Source organism: Sturnira hondurensis, unplaced genomic scaffold (genome assembly GCF_014824575.4).
Source record: "Sturnira hondurensis isolate 20B ecotype Veracruz unplaced genomic scaffold, ASM1482457v3 Scaffold0022566, whole genome shotgun sequence".
Classification (NCBI taxonomy): domain Eukaryota; kingdom Metazoa; phylum Chordata; class Mammalia; order Chiroptera; family Phyllostomidae; genus Sturnira; species Sturnira hondurensis.
In genome coordinates, this window is record NW_028095197.1 from 8,359,945 (window position 1) to 8,378,603 (window position 18,659).

Consider the following 18,659-nt stretch of genomic DNA (forward strand, 5'->3'; position numbering starts at 1 on the left):
AAGATCAGAACAAAATAACTCCTCATTTCGAAAGATAATAGAAAAGAAATGTTGCAGATTAATGATGCTATTTATCTTTAAAGGAAAAAAATTTTATCTTTATCCAGATAGCATAGCTCCCTGAGGAGCATGGTTATAAAATGAATCTGAAGTCGCAACTTAATAGGTTATTAAAATTGTTTGAGTGCAGGCTCTCCTGCTTTAGTCTTTCCATAAATTTAAATTGAAGGTCTGCTGTATTCAGAGCGGAGCAGCTTGTTTATGAGGCCAGAGGGAGCAACATGCGTTACTGACAAAAGATGCACTTAACCTCATTCTAGTATCTTGCTTTTTTATTTCTCTGATTGAAACTCAGCTATTTGAGAAAGTATTTTCAAATCTGTGACCTCTCTTAATGAATACCTACTAAGTGAGAAGACCACACTTGGACTTGTCTAAGATTAGGATAAAAATAAAATCAGTAAATGCACAGAAACTTTACTAAACACATATAAATCAACTTGTAATTTGATTTAATTGCTCACATGAGTGTACATATGTATGTATATATTTTTTAAACATTTATTTTTGTAAGTGAGAGGAACATATCTTGGCCTGTGAGAATGTGATTTTGTGGTCACAGTTGGAATTTATGTAGGAATTGTTCAATAAATCATTATTCACAGTTAAAGGATTAGCAATAATCCTTTTGCTACACTCCCCCACAAGTAGCAAAGTAGTGACTCACAGAGTATTACTTGATCATAGAGGCTTTAAACTGTTCCTGACATCCTAAACTGCTCTTTTGCTCTGGATAATATAACTCTTATTTCTTTACTAACAAGTACATACAGCATTTTCTATAATTTTCTTGTCTCTTAGATAATACATGATTTGCTTATATGTTGATCATATTTCTGAGCCACAAAAAAATATTTGTGACTATGAAAGGAAACCAGTGTTTCTTGCACCTGAGAGAAATTCAGTATATTACTGTAAAATAGTATTTTACTCCTTTGCAATTATATCTGCTCTAAATAGTTAGGAGATGTATTTTATCTTATAGGGACAACAATGTATTTATAGCCCACAGCATTGTTTTGACATGAATTTTTTTATTTTTTCTTTAGAAATGTCAAAAGAATTCTGTATAGTTATAATTACGGTATACAATTGAATTTATGTTAACTTACAAAAAAAAACCTCTTTAATTTAAAGGGGGCCTTTTAAATAGTTTTGGCTCTGTAGGTTGGGGTAATTTCTAACAAAAATAATTTTAAATTACTGATTAATATCAATTAGTCATATTGACTAAAAACTGAGGGAAAGTACTAAAAAATAAATTTTACATTTAATTTTCTGTCTTAATTTTATACTTAACTATTACTATTTATTTGAAATTTCCAACAATATTCCTAGCAGGCTTTCTTTATTCTTTATTTGCTATTGGTGTATCCATCTTACAGTGACTTTGGGAGACAAACTGATAGAAATTCTATAAGTTATTTCTTATGAACAGAGATAATCCTACTATGAAAATAAAGATGAATGCTTTTCTTAATATTGAAATAATTTTCTTACAAAATGATCTTATTTATGATTCTTAAAAACAATATTTGCAGGTGTGAAAAGAATTAAGTATATTTCTTACATATGAGATAAATTTTTGAAAATCATTTGTACTATCTAAAACCATTTTCAGAGTATCAAGCAGTGCATGCTATAAACTTGTGTATTTCACAATTATTACTTGAGTTTCCTCATTTACCCTATCTCAATCATTTTTTTAAAAATATGTAAATTTTTAGGAATTCAAACACTTTTAATTAAGCCTGTAACTGTACATCATGGTAATATAAAGACAGGAGCTACAGTACTTGGGCACATTGTGAAACTCATTTTTTACAAAATTTAATTAGTTAAAAATGGATACTTAGAATATAAATAGTGTGTTCTTATGCTTAAGTAAAAAAAAGAAGACTTTGTAATCACTGTTATAATAATATACACTGAAATATTTCAGAGTGGTGGTAATATTGTGTTTGTATTATATCTAATTTTTTCTCAATTATTGTTTTTAAAAAATTTTTAGCACTATCTCCCAACTAGCTTTCTTCCGTAAAGATGGCTGCATTCTAAAGACATTTAAATGTAACAAAGAGAAAAATGTAAGAAATTGTCAGGGTTATATTTTAGAGTCAACAGTAATCCTGTGGATATGAAAATGTCATTTTTCTAAATATGCATGTTTCTAAATATGCATGTTTTTGCATTCAGTGATGATTTTGAATGAATATTCTATTTGGAAAATCTCTGCCTATGGGCTCTCAACAGTTATTTCTTTGATGTGCACTTTGAAAATTCTGATCTAAAGCAAGTCATTAATTCTTCAGACTTAACCCTCTTCTACTTTTTTTCTGATATATTTTGGCATTGCAGCATAGCAATGACGCATAAAAATCATGGAAAAGGAACAAATTTTAAGGCCATTGAATTGCAGATCATAATTTCATAGGAAGGATCATAAGCCAGTTACTATTATACTTCCTTTAAAATTCTGTAATTTTGTTTCTGTCTGTTCATGATAGGTAACAAGTGGATCTAAGTTTAAAGAGTTTTGACCGGGCAAAAAAGAAATCACTGTGAATTTAAACACTCAGATCCAATCAGAATAATAAGGCCCTATCAGAAGTGACAAATTATAATAACGTGCTTTACCACTTTACTGGTATCCTACTCCTTGTGTTAACTGCCATGCTTTCATGGTTAGGGTATACAGTCAGGAATCAAAATCTAGATTTTAATTTTAGCACTAGCTATAGCTTCCTTTGTGATTATACACAAATTCTTTCCCCCTGTCGGAGTCTGTCTTTTTCACCTGTAGAAATGAGGGGCTTAAACACAACCAAATTGCATTGTACAGAGTTATAGAGGGAGGAAGTGTGGGTATTAGATAGGGGACAGTAGGGTGTACCTCTCGGTACTCTGTGTCCCCCTTTCCCACCATATCTGCAAAGCCACCAAAAACTCTGGTGTTTTTGTTTGCTTGTTTTACAGATTGGGACTCTGCTTAAAGTTTGACTTAGAAAAAGGCACTTCTTTTTTTTTATTGTATTTTTTTATTACTATTTCCCCCCATACCATAAAGGTACTTCTTAAAAAACAAAAACCAAACAGAAAACAAAGACGACTCTAGCTTAGGCCAGAGATTGGCAAACTATGGCGCATTGTCCAAACCTGTTTTTGTGAAGAAAGTTTTATTGGAACACAGTCACACTCGTTTATGTACATATTGTCTATGTTTGATTTTGTGGCGTAGTGGAGTAGTTCTAACAGAGGCTGTACAGCACACAGAGCTCAAGATATTTATCTGGCACTTGACAAAAAAAAGCTTGCTGACTCCTAGACTAGGTACTCACCAATCTTAACTTCTACTATATCCAGTTGTCTTTCCCAGACTGTGCACTCATTCTTGGCTAATTCTTGTTTTAAAGCATTATTTAGGACTTAATTTTTATGAAACTATACCTGACCATTCAGCCTCTGTATTTCAGAGCACTCTTTGAAGACCAGTTATTTTATGGTTGTTATTTTTCCTAAAGGATATAAAAGGAAATACTGTTAGAGGGGAACGCTCCGTAGCCCTAAGGTAATTGGGTAGGCAATGTTAATAAATCTGAAATGGTTACAGGACATTTAAGACATAATCTGGTAAATTTTCAGATTATATGAGCCTAAAAAAGTCAAGTTTGGGGAAAGTCAACATGACAGAAATTGTCCATTAAGGGTTTTTTGTTTTTCTATATTTTTTTAAGAAATATGACTTGAAAAGTGTTCTCTAAAGACTAGACAGCATTTGAATAGACATGAAGGAAGTCAAGGGTATACTTTGGGAGAGGAAGGTTTAAGAGTGGAAAGAACCTACAGACAGTAAAGGCCATTGGGATCATTGGGGCAGTGGAAATGAGGCTGTGTTAGTGAGGAAGGAAAAGATAGATTACTAGATGGCAGGTGATGTGGTAGACACTTTTAAATAATGTTGAATTCCTAAGTAAGGAGTATATAATACAATGAAATCATTATATGTAAAAGTAATCTGTGAGACCAGTTAGGAACCTGTCGATCAGAGTACAAGCTAGGCTGAGTGCTTCAGAAACTGTAGGGTTTATAATGTGATCACATATTTTTAAGGAACTTATGTTCTGGATAGATGATTGATCATCTTTTGGGAAGTGTATCACATCCTTGAGTCCAGTGTGAATTACTAAATAGTATGGGAGTTTGAAGAAGGGGAAAATTACAATTTTACAGCTAGCATTTGTGCTGGACCTTGAAGGGTAAGGAGTATTTGGGTTACAGACTTCATATAGATAGAGTGAAGTGTACTGTTGGGAGGCGAAAGGAAGTGAAACTATGATGTGGAAATAAACATTGTTTTGTATTGAGAACATTAAGGAGAGAAATCTAAATTAAGTTGAAATTTGATTTTAAGGTAGGGTAAAAAAGTTGGGAAAATAAGGAACTCTGGGTATGGTTTTGTGAACACTGTGAATGCAAGTTGAACGAGTTGAAATTTTTTCTCTGAAACTTTTCCAAGCTTTTCTCCCTACACAAGTAATGGAGCCATCTCTTTAAGCAGAATGTTACTAAAAACCTCCAATGTATTGAAGAGATTAAAGCAGAGTTGCATTGATTGACTCAGTTTGAAGAACATGGAGACTTGCCTGCCAAGTCCCAGTAAAGTAGCCATAAAGGCATATCAGTGGAACCTTTGTTTCCCTGTGGAACAGTTTGAAAAATAGTGTTCTAAGCCTTGCAAAGCTGTTAAGTCTTTTTGAATGAGCCTAGTAAAATGTTGACACTGTGAGTTCTGGCCAAGATGGAGGCATAGGTAGATAACACTTTGACTCCTTGCACAACCAGAAGAAGGAAACAACCAATTTAAAAACAAAAAACAACCAGACCTGCCAGAAAATCAAACTGTAGGGAAGTCCGACAATCAAGTAGTTAAAGAAGAAACATTCATCCAGACTGGTAGTAGGGGTGGAGATGGACGGTTGGGGCAGATGGGACATGTGGCAAGATGGCCCAAAAAAGTCTCCAAAACACTGGACCCAAAGAGGAGCACACCAAGACATATCATAATTAAATTACCCAAGTTTACCTGGCTGGTGTAGCTCAGTGGATTGAGTGTGGGCCTGAGAACCAGAGGATTGCGGTTCGATTCCCAGTCAGGGTACATGCCTGTGTTGCAGGCCAGTTCCCTGCAGGAGACACACGAGAGGAAACCAAACATTGATATTTCTCTCCCTCTCTCCTTCCCTTCCCCTCTAAAGACAAATAAATAAAAATTTTAAAAAATTACCCAAGCTTAAAGAGAGAATCTTAAAAGCAGCAAGAGAAAAGGAGACAGTTACCTACAAAGTATTTCCCATAAGACTGTCAGCTGATTTCTCACAAGACATATTGCAGGCAAGAAGGGGCTGGAAAGAAGTATTCAAAGTCATGAAAGGCAAGGACCTACATCCAAGATTGCTCTATCCAGAAAAGCTATTATTTAGAATGGAAAGGCAGATAAAGTGCTTCCCAGATAAGGTCAAATTAAAGGAGTTCATCATTACCAAGCCCTTATTATATGAAACATTAAAGGAACTTACCTAAGAAAAAGAAGATGATCAAAACTATGAACAATAAAATAACAACAAATTCACAACTATCAACAACGGAACCTAAAAGAACAAAAACAAAAACAACTGGAACAGGAACAGAATCACAGAAGTGGAGACTGAGTGGAGGGTTATTAGCAGGGAGAGGGAAGGGGATGACTGGGAGAAAAGGTACAGGGAATAAGAAGCATAATTGGTAGGCACAAAATAGACACAGGGAGGTTAAAAATAGTTTAGGAAATGGAGAAGCCAAAGAATTTACATGTATGACCCATGGACATGAACTAAGGGGGTGAATGCTGGAGGAAATGGGGGTACCAGGTGGAGGGGGGAATAAATGGGAGAAGAAACAAATGAGAGAACTGTGGTAGTATAATCAATAAAATATACTTTAAAAATGGTGACAACGTGATTAACCCAGTGGCGTGCAAAATAGAGTGCGGGAACCTGAGATAAGGAAATAATTATAGTACTAGAGATTTAAGGACCTGAGTAAGGATGGTGGTAGTTAAAATAGAGAGGGAGAGAACAAGAATGAGATTGCACAGCAAAATCCTGTGTAGTGTGGCAGTTGTGATGATGAATGAGATCATCATGATCAAATATGTGAATAAGGAATGGCTCAGGAAAACCATTAGGATACCGAAAGAAAATAGCAAAGCATACATACACAGGAAAGGATAAAGTAGACAAAGTATGGACAACTTTAAGGCAAGGTTAGGTAATATTGAATTCTACAGAGAACATGGAAACTAAATTTGAAGTGAGTCATTGGTGAGCACGTAGTTCTTAATTAAAAATATTAAAATGTGGTTTCTGTGAATAGAGGTCATGATAATAAGTAACTTGTTTAGCATGAATGAAAGTAGAACAGAGAAAGTAAACTCAAGAAAAGCAAGAAATGTGAATATAGATCATGATAATAAATAACTAGATTAACATGAGTAAGAGTGGAACAGAGAGTTAACTCAAGAAAAAGTGAGAATAAATGGGAAAGGAAATGGATAGTGAAACATGACTCCCATAAATGATCTTAGTGGGTTTTTAAAAAATTTTTGGTTTATTATAAACTACAAGTTTAGAAATTAGTGTAAAATATAAGTATGACTCAGTCATTCATGTACTCATTAACAAATATGATGAGTTTGCTCAGTGTAAGTCATTGTACTATCTGTGAAGGATTCAAAAGTGAATCAGATGTGAACATCTTTCTTCAAAATATATAACATTTTTAACAGCAAAACAAATAAATAGAATCTCAGAATAAACTTAAGAGGAAAGTTATGGAATCTATGAAAAATATTATAAAAATCAGCTGAGATGTGAAATAATAGAGAAGCATACCTAATTTCTGGATCAAAGGCCCTGTTATTAAGATGCCAGTTATCCCCAAATTCATCTACTATAACAACCTTTGAGCGTAGTTACAGAAGGATGAATTTTTTGCTGAGTATTCACCTGTGCATGTGTGGGGAGGAAATTATCTGAGGCTGGAGAAAGACTAACTGGAGGGTCATGCAAAGCATTTACAGCTATTGATTTTCCTCTCAGCCCTGCTTTTGTTGCCTGTCATGAGTTTTGGTATGTTGCTTTTTTGTTTCTATTCTCTTCAAAGTATTTTCTAAAATTCCTTACTGATTTTTGTTTCGGTCTGTTGGTTGTTTAAAAGTATATTATTTAATTTCCACTAATGTTGATATTTTTTTAGATTTTCTTTTGTCTTTGATTTCTGGTTTCCATTTTGATTGAAGATACCTTGTATGTGTCAGTCTTTTAAACTTTATTGAAATGTGTTTTGTGGCCTAACACATAGCCTGTGGGTCTGTTCTGGAGACTAGTTCATGTGCACTTGAGGTTTTTGTGTTTTCGCTGTCATTGGATAAAATGTCCTACATTTAGGGTGTGAGCTCCTGTTGGTTCTTAGGGTTCAAGTGCTCTATGTCCTTATTGGCCTTGCATCTATTCATTCTTCCCGTTACTGAAAGTGGAATATTAAAAGGTCTCCAGCCATTATAGCTGAATGCTCTGATTCCATTAATTTTTTTCCCTGCATATGGACCATACATTCTTGTATCTTTGCATGCGTCATAATCTTTTTATTGGAAACTGGACATTTGACATGGCAACTTTGAAATTCAGTTTTTTCTCCTCACCAGGATTTATTGTTGCTGCTTGTTGTAGTTGTTGCTTGTTCGGTGGCTTTTGTGAAGTAATATTTCAAGTCTATATACATTGTCATATGTGGCCACTAAATTTTCTGCCCTGTTAACATAGTTGTCAACTAGTGATTGACAGGTATCTTCTTAAATACCTGGAAAACTCCTGTTATCTCCACCACCACCAGTAAACCCTACCTTTTCTAGTCTTTGCAGATGGTCTCATTGTGTATGTTGTGCGTGCCTTTAACCTTCCACCAGGCAATTTATAGCTCTTCTTTCGCCTTCACTTCCTACTTGTGTGGGCATGAAGGTCAGACAGAGGTGAGAGCTTAGGGTCTTCGTACGTAGATCTTTCTGGGCGTGTGCTTAGCACTGGGCATATGTGTGGCTTTCCAGATTCCCTGGAATATGCAGGACTTTTCAAAGCTCTCATCCCCCACAACATCTAATTCCCTAGCCTTTTTGATTTGTATATTATTTTCCCCAACTATTATCCTTTGCCCAGCATGGCAGCAACTACTACATTTTCTTTTAAATATTTTTACAAGCACCTTCTCGCTACTCCCAGCACGTACACATTCCTCACCACTTCAGACACGGGAAAGTTCTGGGTTAGGTGAAATAAAGGCAAGCCACCAGACAGCTCAGGACAAAACACTGCAATTATTTAAGAAAAAGTTTACATTGCTCCCTCTGGTACTTGTAATCTAAATCAAGAATGTGCGCGGTTGCCCTGGCCAGTGGCTCAGTTGGTTGGAGCCTCATCCTGTATACCAAAAAGGTTGTGGGTTCAATTCCTGGTCAGGACACATACCTAGTTTGTGGGTTTGATCCTCAGTTGGCATGTATGGGAAGCAACTAATCAATGTTTCTCACATCGACATTTCTCTCTCTCACCACCCATGTTCTTCTCTCTCTACAATCAGTAAACTTATCCTCAGGTGAGGATTTTAAAAAAAAAGGAATATGGGATGTTGTCTTGCAAGGTGTAGTCATTGAGCTGGAGAGTAGAGAATGATATCTTGTTAAATTTAAATAACTTCAAAACTCTCAAAATTCAGCCTTTAGTTTTTTCCATTAAGTATTCCCCTGGTGGTTGTTAGTTTTTGTATTTGATTCTATAGTTTTGAAAAAGTTAATTCTGACAGTTTTGTCAGCTCCTTTGTTGCTTTTGTGGAGGTGTGAACTTATGCAGTTTTCTACTCCTCTACTTTCTGACGTCATCACTTGTAATCATACGATGGAAATTTATAGCATTATATACTAATTGTGGAAAGAAAGATTACAGTTCAGTGATCTAAGCTTGCATCTTAAACAAGAAAAAAAGAAAAGTAAATTAAACGCCAAGTTAAACAACTAGAAAGTAGAAACACCATAAAGAAAATTTGTGAGATCGAAAGTGAATCCTTTTCACAAATGCCAATAAAACTGAAAAACATCTAGGCAGACTAAGCGGAGCGGAGGGAGGGAAACAGAAGAGATGACGTAAAGCACCATTATCAGTTAGGGAGGAAGGGACTTCACACAGGTCCTGCAGATGTTAAAAGGCTCAGCGGGTGTTATGAAGGATCTTAATCAATAAAATTCAACAACTTAGATGAAAAGAACAAATTTCTTGAAAAACACAGGCTAAGTTTAGTTAAGAAACAGATCACCTGAATAATCTTGTTACAGAAGTTGAATTTGTAATCACCAAGTTAAAAACCTTCCCACAGAGAAATCTGCAGGTTCAGGTGGTCTTCAGATGGTAGATGATACCAGACTTTAAAGAAATAATACCAATTCTGCACAAGTCCTTCCAAAATATAGAAGATGAGGTCATGCTTCCCAACTCATTTTATAAGGCTTGCATTACCACGACACAAAAACTAGACAAGACATAATATCCTTCATGCACATAGACACAAAAATCCTTAGCAAAATATTAGGAAATGAATTCTGTAATATATAAAATGCTTAATATGTCATGACCAAGTGAGATTTATTTTATGATCATAAGGTTGATTTAACATGTGAAAATTAATCAGTGTTATTCAGTATATTAACAGACTAATGTGAAAAATCATACGATCATCACAGTAAATGCAGATAAAGCATTTTACAAAATTGAACATCCATTCATGATGATCAGATTTTTTTTTAATTGGCCTACTAGGAATAAAAGGGGAGCTTTCTCAGTCCCATAGAGGGCATTTTAAAAAAATACCTACAACTGAATGCTTTCACTCCACGATTAGGAACAAGAGAGGATTGTCTCTTCTCAGCAGTTCTGTTCAACATTGTACAGGAAGTTGTGCCATAAGCAAGAAAAAGAAACTAAAGGCATTCAGATTGGAAAGAATTGTCTCTGATTGCAGGGTACATGAGAATTTACTTAGAAGGTCATAAGGAATCCGTAAAATAGTTACTGGAACTAATAAACTTAGCAAACTTGCAGGAAATAATTGTATTATATATATATACTAGCAACAGGCATATACTAGAACTTGAAATTTTAAAAAATGGCATTTACCATAGTGAATCAAAAAATGTGAAATACATAGTGATAATTGTAACAAAAATGTATAAAGCCTTTACACTGAAAACCATAAAGCAGTGAAGAGAAAAATTAAGGTGTAAATAAATGGCGTGCTGCACCATGTTCAAGGTCAGAAAATTCACTATTTTTAAAGTGTCAGTTCTTCACAGATTTGTGTATAGATTCCATTCAATATCAGTCAAAATCACAAGAGACTTTTTGTTTTAGGTGAAGTTTTCTAAATTGATTTTAAAATGTATGTAGAAATGCAGAGGCCCTAGTGATCAAGGCAGTACAGTGTTGTGTAGAGATAGACATGTAGACAGATCAGACAGAACAGAGTCTGGAAACAGACCACATAAAGGTACCAGACGTTTCATTAGGGGAAGGATAGGCTTTTCAAAAAACTGATGCTCTGCTAGTTGGCTTTCTACATGCCAAAAATGAACTGTGATTCTTATATGACATATCAGTTAACTCATATATCATAGATTTAAGTGTAAGAACTAAGTCTATGAGAGGTCCAAAAGAAAACAGGAGGCAATCTGAGTAAACCTAGGTTCAACAAATACTTTAAAAATAAGCATGAAGGCCCTGGCTGGTGTAGCTCAGTGGATTGAGCACGGGCCTGCAAACCACACGGTCGTGGTTCGATTCCCAGTCAGGGCACATGCCTGGGTTGCGGACAGGTTCCCGTCAGGGGACTCACAAGAGGCAACCATACATTGACATTTTTCTCCTTCTCTCCTTGCCTTCCCCTCTAAAGATAAATAAATAAATAATATTAAAAAAACAACAACAAAAAATAAGCATGAAGCACGATCTATTTTAAAAATAGAAAAACTGTACTGCATCAGAGTTTAAAATACTTTTCAAAAGATACTGTAAAGTACTGAAATGACATAGGTATATTCATATATATTTCTTTCTTCATATATATATTTGAATGAAAAAATAGGTATAAATATAAAGCTGAAAATGCAAGCCCACAGGCTCGGAGGAAATACTTGCAAAGAACAAGTATCCAGAATATGTAATAAACTCTTACAACTCAATAATAAGAAAGTAGACAGCCCAAATAAAAATGATCAAAAGATTTATGATATCTACTAATGAAGATATACAGATGATAAATATGTTCATTAAAAGAGAAAAATCATTAGTTATTAGGAAAATGAAACTTAAAACTACAAGATAATACTACCATGCACTAAAATAAGCTGTGTGAAGATTGGCAGTTCCGAACACATGTATACTGAGAATGTGAAATAATGAGAACTCACATACACCACTGGTCAGAAAGAAAAATTGTATTGATACATCCTTATTTGGAAGAGTTTGAAAGACTCCTGTCTTGACAGGACTTAAATATGTACCATGCCATCTGACATAGCATTTCTACTCCCAGGTATTTAACCAAGAGAGATGAATACATGTCCCCAAAATGACTTGTATTTAAATATTCTCAGTGGCTGTATTCATAATAGACAAAAACTTGAAATAACCTAAATACCCATTACTTGGTGATAGGTAAGCAATTTGTGGTATATCTGTTCAAAGGAACAAATTACTGATACAGTCCACAATGTGGAAGAGTCTCCAAAACTTTATGCTAAGTAATGGAAGTGAGATACAATGGGCTGTATTACTCTGTTAAGAGAGAATTACTCTATTCTTATGTTATTCTATCAAAGGCAAAACTAGTGACAAAAATCAGATCCTTGATTGCTAGAGTGTGAATGGAAGGGACTTGTTATGAAGAATTTATGAGGGAGCATGGCAATGTTCTGTATCTTAATTGTGGTCGGTAGTACAGGAATTTACAATTGATTCTTAAAGTGTTTTGAAATGTAAATTGTGAATTTTATTTTGTGTAAATTATAAAACTTATTTCAAAAAACAGAAAAGGCAGTATTCACACTATAAAATATTCATGCATACTTAAACCGACTTTGATGATTGTCCAGTTATTATGAATGAAGAAGTAGGAACTTGTAATTTAATATTGCATTGATTAATGGTTTGAAACTTCTTTATGCAAACAACCTAAATAATAACAATAATCAACAATAGTTATCCAAAAGCATATCCAAACAATAAAATTTTATTCAACAATTACAAATTAAGTTCTAGCAGAAGAATACTCAATAGAATGGGAAAATGTTTATAATATATTGAATGGGTTAAAAGGACTTGGAGCAGAATCTCAGGTTTTGTAGGGTTTTTAGTGAGGAGTTAATGAGGGGAGTGTTATTTAATGAATATGCAGGATAAAAACCATCATATATCAACAGTGGTTATTTCTGAGTGTTAGGATGGTAGCAACTTCTGTTTCTTTTATTTAAAAAATGTGTTTTGAGTTTTATACTTAATTTTTTTTGTTTTTTTTTCCATTAGCATGTAAGCAATATGAGGACAGGCTTCCTCCCTACCCCCCACCGCCATTGCTGTATCCCCAGAGCCAAGGACCGTGTTCTATAAATATTTATTGAATGAGTGAGTTAATTCACTAAGCTTTTATAGCTATTAGGGCCTCAGTCTAGATTGTTTTCATTGATTTGTCTTATTTGTTTTTCTTTTAATTGCATAGTTGTGTTTACTGCAACTTTATGGTATATTTTAGGATCTGGTGGGTCATGTCCTCTTTATTATTCATATTCAAATTATTCTAGACTTGTGTTACACTACTCATAAAATCATTGGGGTTTTAATTGAAATTTTACTACTTATATATACTAATTTGGTGGCAAATGTTTCTTTTGTTGAGCAATTTAGGAGATTTAGGATAACATAATGAATTGTTTACATAGGTGTTCCTTCATGTTCTTCAGGAAACTTTATGCTTTTCTTAATGTTGGTTGGCATATTACATATTTATTTCTAGATATGTTTTAATTGTGTTGATATTGTTTTGAGGATCTAGTTTCCTTTATGCTTTTTTCCCTGATACATATTTGTTACTTAGTTTCGTATATTTATCTTTTATTAAACATCTTTCTAAAAATTATGCATAGTGTTTTTTAAAAATCGAATTCAAAACTAAATTGATTAATGAAGACTGAAACTTTTTTCCAACTTTTTAAAAACTACATAATTTTTGTGGTTGAGGAGGTAGCACAGCTGTCTCTCTGTATTTTCTCACCCTTGTTGTTGAGACCTTCCTGAAATAGTGATGGTCAAGTATTCATTGTTTAAACTGATCAGACCTGAGTTTAGATAGCTGTGTAATAATACCTTTGGGGATGTTTCAGCTACCCCAAGGCATTTGGCCGAAGTCCTGGAGAGGCTTGAGGGACCAGTACTGCAGTCTTCATCAGCTAGTGAAGGAGATAATCTCAGTGTTGTAGGCCGTGTATCCAACTGGTTATTCACACTTAGCATCTTTCCACTTTCTGCTATTCTAGAATATAATACTCAGAGTCCTTTATCTTTGTGTTTTATAGTCACATTTCTGAAAACAGCAGTGTATTGTGTTAATAGTTATTTTGTTACACATTTATTACAGTCTGTTTTCTTATATTTATGTCTTTTGAATTTGTTTTTATGCTTACTATTAACTGTTTTTTAATATATTTTATGTTTTTAAATATTTTATTTATTTATTTTCAGAAAGAGGGGAAGGGAAGGAGAGAGGGAGAGAAATATTGATGTGTGGTTGCCTCTCATGTGTCCCCCATGGGGAACTGGCTTGCAACCCAGGCATGCGCCCTGACTGGGAATCGAACCGCGATCCTTTGCTTCACAGGCCCATGCTCAATCCACTGAGCTACACCAGCCAGGGCATATTTTATTGATTATGCCATTACAGTTGTCCTATTTCCTCCCTTCATTCCCCTCCACCCTGTACACCCCTCCCCCACTATTCCCCCCCTTTTGTTTATGTCCATGTGTCACAAGTTCTTTAGATTCTGTATATCCCATGCTATTCTTGCCCTCTCCCCTGTCTATTTTCTCCCCACTGTCTATGCTACTTATTCTCTGTACCTTCTTCCCCCTTTTCCTCCTCCCACTTCCCTGTTGCTAACCCTCCATGTGATCTCCATTTCTATGGTTCCACTCCTGATCTAGCTGTCCTCTTCGTTTGCTTTTGTTTTAGGTGTGGTTGTTAATAACTGTGAGTTTGCTGTCTTTTCACTGTTCATATTTTGTATTTTTCTTAGATAAGTCCCTTTAACATCTCATATAATAAGGGCTTGGTGATGATGAACTCCTTGAATTTGACCTTATCTGAGAAGCACTTTATCTGCCCTTCCATTCTAAATGAAAGCTTTGCTGGATAGAGCAGTCTTGGATGTTTGTCTTTGGATTTCATGACTTGGAATACTTCTTTCCAGCCCTTTCTTGCCTGTAAGATCTCTTTTGAGAAATCAGCTGGCAGTCTGATGGGAAGTCCTTTGTAGGTGACTGTCTCCTTATCTCTTGCTACTTCTAGAATTCTCTCCTTCATTTTAATCTTGGCTAATGTAATTATGACATGCCTTGGTGTGTTCCTCCTTGGGTCCACCTTCTTTGGGACTCTGAGCTTCCTAGATTTCCTGGAAGTCTATTTCCTTTGCCAGATTGGGGAAGTTCTCCTTTATTATTTGTTCAGATACGTTTTCCACTTGTTGCTGTTCCTCTTTTCCTTCTGGTACCCCTATAATTCGGATGTTTGAACGTTTAAAGATGTCCTGGAGGTTCCTAAGCCTCTCCTCAATTTTTTGAATTCTTATTTCTTCATTCTTTTCTGTTTGGTCATTTTTTCTTCCTTCTGGTCCATTCCCTTGATTTGAGACCCAGTTTCCTTTCCATCACTATTGGTTTCCTGTGCATTTCCCTTCATTTCAATTAGTTTAGCCTTCATATGTTCCTCTAATTTGTGACTAAAATCAACCAGTTCTGTGAGCATCCTGATCACCAGTGTTTTGAACTGTGCATCTGATAGGTTGGCTATTTCTTGGTCTCTTAGAATTACAAGCTCTGGGGCTTTGAGCTGTTCTTGAGCGATAATGTTTTGATCTGTTCACACCTGTTACATATGAAGGGCGGAGCCTTAGGTGTTAACTGGGGTGGGATGACCCAGTTGTTGTTGGGTTGTGACGCTATATGTGTGGGCAGGGTCAGAGAGGGGCAATGGCGTTTGTTCTGCTCTCCCTCAGACTTCAGTCCCCTCTGCTGCTTCCCACAAGCAAACTGGGCCCCTCTGGTGCCAGCTCCTGGGTATGTGGGCTTGTGCACCCTCCAGGACCCTGTGGTTCTCTCCAACAAACTCTCTGTGAGCCTGGGAGCTTCTCCCAGCATCTCCACCCCGAAAATCTTTCCAATTGGTGCTTTCAGGGGCCCTGGCCTAAGCGGTCTGTCTCACTGCTTGCTCCTTCACTTGGTTTATCTGCACGCGAATGTGCGACCATGGTTAGCCAGCTGCCTTGTGCCCTCACTGGGTCTGCCCGTTGCCACCCCGTGCCTGGGATCTGCCAACTGCTGCCTGTGCTCCTGGGACAGTCAGGCCGATCTCTCCAGCCCTACCCAGCTCTGCCCCTGACTCCACCCCTCTTACCAGTTTGGCTGAATGGTTCGTTGTTGTCGGACTTCCGTACAGTTCAATTTTCTGTGTTAGCTCCGTTTTTGTTACTAAAACTTTGTTGTCTTTAAACTTGGTTGTGTGAGGAGGCACAGTGTTTCCTTCCACCTACGCCTCCATGTTGGCCGGAAGTCTATTAACTGTTAATCTTATTATTTTATTACTTAAAAAAATTTATTGCAGTGACATTGGTTAATAATATTATAGAGTTTCAGTGTGCCATTCTGTGACATATCATCTGTATATTGAAGTATGTAGGTTTTTTTAAGGCTAAAAATATATTTTGTGAAAAATCTTTTAATCCATTCTGTCCTGAGCAGTTAGTACATACAGGGCAGCATGGAAAGGGAGGAAACTGAGCACTAGCAATATGCCGGTTTTGAATGATGCATAGATGTATGGCAGAAACCAAGAATCTGAAAGAACAGGTGTCTTGACAAAATTAAGACACAAGGGAGTGTCCATTTGACTCTTAAATTGTGCATTCTTCAACCTGGCTACACGTTAGAATCACCTGGAAAATTTTAAAAATCTCCTATTTTCATTTTATCTTCCACTCACACCCTCACCAGAAAGGTGATCTTTAGAGACAGGGTCTAGGAATCTAGGTGTGACAGAGACATAGAACTTATTTGAAGTTCTCAGGTGATTCTGATACGCCGACTTGATTAAGAGCAAGAGTCAGCAAACCATGGCAAGCATGCCAAATGCAATCTGCCTCTCATTTTTGACGGCCTGGGAACTCAACATGGTTTTAAGTTTTAAATGGCTGAAAAAAAATCAAAACAAGGATAGCTCATGACACATGAGAATTATATATGAAATTCAAATTTCATAAACAAAGTGATTAAAACCAAAACTTCATGGTAAATTTTTGTTGATGTGTCAAGAAATAATTGTTGAGTGACTTCTTCATAGACACATTTTAAATGTTCTTTCTAATGTAACTTCATATTCTAGCAAACAAAAGAGGATAAACTTACAGATAAAAAGAAATAAAAATTTTAAGTCACTTTCAAGTCATTTCTTTTCACCTGTTTTTTAAATAAAAGTATTAGTGTGCATTTTTTTATTGCTTTAACTGTTAAGATTGGGAGAGGAAATTACTAGGTCACATTCAGTAATCATTTGTTGATAGTACTGGTTTGTGCTTCACATTTTATATTTACCAGTATTAATTTACATAGGACAGTTTTCTCAACTTTATGATGTTAGTTCAGTCGTTTAAAGTACATCTCCATTTCTATTCTGTTTCCAAATTAAATGTATGTGGATTGCTATGATAAGCTTTCTCAAGGAAATACCTGTGCGCCTTAAAAACAATATCATCCCAGATGTTAAAGTATATTCCTATGTGAATCACTTTAAAATTGAAGGGTATTTTTATATTTGTTATTTTGTTAGACATTATTCTTCGGAGAAGAGTTTGATTTCTGTCACTGGACTACTACCTATTAGTAAGTTATGCAGTGACGTTCCCACTGTGTACACAGGATTTCTCCAGACATGGCAGGAGATACAAAACTAGCCCACAAAGATAAGACCAGTTTACATACGGTATCATGTTGTCCACTCTCAAGGTTCTCTTGACTGTATTTTCTTTTGGTGTTCTTGGTTTTGAGATCTGGACAGAATTCAGCTGATTAAGAAATATATCCTGAATTAGCCCAGCTGGTCTTCAGAGACCTCCTTGATCTCGTGGTACTTAAGAAGGAATTGATTTAGGTATATAGGCAACTATATTGTTCAAAGCTATATTTTATAAAACTGATACATCATAAGTATAATAGTGATTTGGCATTCTTAACAGGGAGACAAAGACTAACAAATCAAGATTTTTTCCATATGTAAGCGAAATCCATCCTTTAAAATATTTCTTTTATTATGTTAAATCTATGAAGGTGGGATTTTTTGTCATTGCAGCCTAATGTTTAGAATATATATGTAGATCTTTCAGAAATGAGTTTGTGTGATTTGGGGATATATTTAGACTACTATATATTTCCAGAGTGCTTTCACTCAAACATTTCCTTGCAGTCCTTGCTTTTTATTTCATTTTGCTGTCTTTGTCTTGTTCTGTGGTGTAATAAATTAAGAAAAAGCCACTTGAGAGCACTATGCTTACCTATTCAAGGTAAATTAACTTCTGTGAAAGAATTCAGTTCAAGTGAGTAAGTTTGATGTTTGTATGTCTTCAGATTTATATTACAGGAAATGGTGAGTTAAATTTATATCAAATGATACTTTTGTAATGAATCAAATTTGATTTGATCAAATTTATTCTACTTTTTGACATTTTATATAATTAATATATTTCATGTTTTATAAATGAATTTAAAATGAATTCATTTTCATTATTAAGTATATTAACATATCCCTATGTTGTCAACTAAATTGCAAAAAAAAGGCATACAACAAGTAGTATCTTTACTATCTGTTATAGGTATTCTAAACAGTGTTTAGAAATGGCAATTTCTCACTTGAGTAATTTTTTTGTTTTTTGACCATTACTAAATATGTAGTGTTAATGACATACAACACTTATATTAGATTTGAAGGTAGGTTATTCTATACCTTGGTCCCCCATAAAATGAAATGATCTGATCCATGTAGGTTTTTTTATGTTTTATTATGATATATTTTAACTCTACAAAAACTTAGAGTAATAACACAATGGACCTCACTATACTCTTCACCTAGATGTTTAATAATCATTCACATTTTTTGTCACAATGGCTTTCTGTCTTACCTCCCTCCTTCCTCTCCTTCTACACACA

General features: G+C 35.2%; 1 protein-coding gene and 1 long non-coding RNA gene across 3 annotated transcripts in view; both read left to right on the top strand.

The window, feature by feature from the left end:
• The window catches only part of ZCCHC7 (zinc finger CCHC-type containing 7), a 214,872-nt gene that overhangs the window by 93,838 nt on the left and 102,375 nt on the right, over positions 1–18,659 (top strand). The gene's annotated exons all lie outside the window — the stretch shown is intronic.
• On the top strand, positions 6,023–6,614 carry LOC118979784 (uncharacterized). The gene is made up of 2 exons (XR_005064993.1): positions 6,023–6,473; positions 6,559–6,614. It is a non-coding gene; the product is annotated as an uncharacterized LOC118979784 (long non-coding RNA).